This window comes from Astatotilapia calliptera, chromosome 16 (genome assembly GCF_900246225.1).
Source record: "Astatotilapia calliptera chromosome 16, fAstCal1.2, whole genome shotgun sequence".
Lineage (NCBI taxonomy): Eukaryota > Metazoa > Chordata > Actinopteri > Cichliformes > Cichlidae > Astatotilapia > Astatotilapia calliptera.
In genome coordinates, this window is record NC_039317.1 from 35540149 (window position 1) to 35542139 (window position 1991).

General features: G+C 45.3%; 1 pseudogene; it reads right to left on the reverse strand.

Annotated features, from left to right (window-relative positions):
- The window catches only part of LOC113007617 (uncharacterized), a 9509-nt pseudogene extending 8987 nt beyond the window's left edge, over positions 1-522 (reverse strand).
- Positions 523-1991: the final 1469 nt, after the last annotated feature.

The following is a 1991-nucleotide window of genomic DNA, read 5'->3' on the forward strand; positions in this document are numbered from 1 at the left end:
GGGCTTCCGGTAAACTTCGATGTTGAGGTTGCCGTTCTCTTCAATGTGCACGGCGCAATCCAGGAAAGGCAAACAGTTGTCCTTTGTGTCTTCCCTGGTGAACTTGATGTTTTTATCCACAGCGTTAATGTGCGCAGTGAAGGATTCCACTTCTTGTGTCTTGATTTTGACCCAGGTGTCGTCTACATATCTGTACCAGTGGCTGGGTACTCTTCCTTTGAAAGAGCCAAGAGCCTTTCTCTCCACTTCCTCCATGTAAAGGTTGGCTACAATAGGTGACACGGGGGAGCCCATGGCACAGCCATGTTTTTGTGTGTAGAAGCCTTCGTTATATTTGAAGTATGTTGTGGTGAGGCAGAGGTCTAACAGTGTGCAGGTCTGATCAGGTGTGAAGTTGGTCCTGTCTTCCAAGGAGCTGTCTTGTTGTAGTCGTTTTCTGACAGTCTCCACGGCCTCCATGGTGGGTATGCAAGTGAAGAGAGAGACTACATCAAAGGACACCATGGTTTCATCTGGATCCATCTGGACCTTGTCAGTGAAGAAATCCTTGTTAAAGGGCTGAATTTTGCTGTCACACCGAGACAAATCCCGCTAGTGGAGCTGATCACAGCCACAGAAACAGCAATTCGTAACAACAATATTGCAGAAGTGGAAGCAGAGCAACTACGGACAAAGGTTTCGGCCTGTCTCAGCAATGCAAAGCCCCCAGCATCCAACATCACCATGGAGGAGAGGAAGGCAGACAAGGGTAGGTGCACAGTTTTGCTAAACCAGAAAGACTATCATGAGAAAATTTAGTCACTATTCAGTGATGAAAATACTTCTGAGCCCCTGAAACGAGACCCAGGAAGTGGCTACAAGAAGAGGGTGACAGACTGTCTGAAGCAGTTAGAACAAGACAAGGCTATTGACCGGACCTCATACCACAGGCTGTACCCAGGGGAGTCTACACCAAGTCTGTATGGTTTACCAAAAATACATAAACAGGGTGCACCTTTAAGACCGATTGTCTGCATGATCAACTCCGTTACCTATAACATCTCCAAGTTTCTGGCTTCGATCCTCAACCCGCTGGTGGGCAGCTCTGAAAACCACATCTCGTACGACGTTACATCTCTCTTCACTTGCATCCCAGTCACGGAAGCGTTGGAGCTACCTTGTCAGGCCAGGACTCTGCAGTCTATTTACACCTACAGGTCAGTGGACACTCTTTCAATGATGAGGATGTAACATCCTGGACAGGGAGGAACGCTGGTTTCAGGGCGGAGTCAAGGAGGCCATTTGGTTGTTGATCAATGGTCAATTTGCATAATTAAGATTAAGGAACTGACCTCCCAGCCCATTGTTCCTTCAGTGGGTTGGTTTCAGTCATTATGCAAATGCACTGTTTATAAGATTGAAACCTGCAGTCAGCTGAGACTGGAGACGTCACCTGGATGATGACGAAACGTTTCTCCCACAAAACGCTATGTCCAGATGAACAGAATCAACTTTTTGGAGATTAGTTGTTTTTGTTATTGCTTGTGTACAGTGTCCTTGAGTGTTTCAAAAGGCGCTTTCTTAAATAAAATGTACTATTATTTTTTTTTTTTTTATTAAGGTCAGTAAGCACAACCAGAATTCATGCATAAGGCGCACCGGATTATAAGGTGCACTGTCAATTTTTTAGAAAATTAAAGGATTTTAAGTGTGCATTATGGTGCAGAAAATATGGTAGTTCTGTTTTCTTATTCTCCTCTTTTAGTCTCTGTGTCTTGTGCGCTTTGTTCTGTCTCTGTTGTGCATTTCCTGTTTTATTTTGATAGTCCCTGTCCTATGTGTGGTGTGTCTGGTTTTGCTTCCCCTCGTCTCGTTAGGTCTGATTTGTCCCAGCTGTGTTCCCACCTGTTCCCCATCGTCTTGTTGTCCTGCTTGTGTATTTAAGTCCTGTGCTTCTGTCTGTCAGTCGTTGTGTCGTACTCTCACTGTGCTGTTTTCTTCTCCGTGCTTAT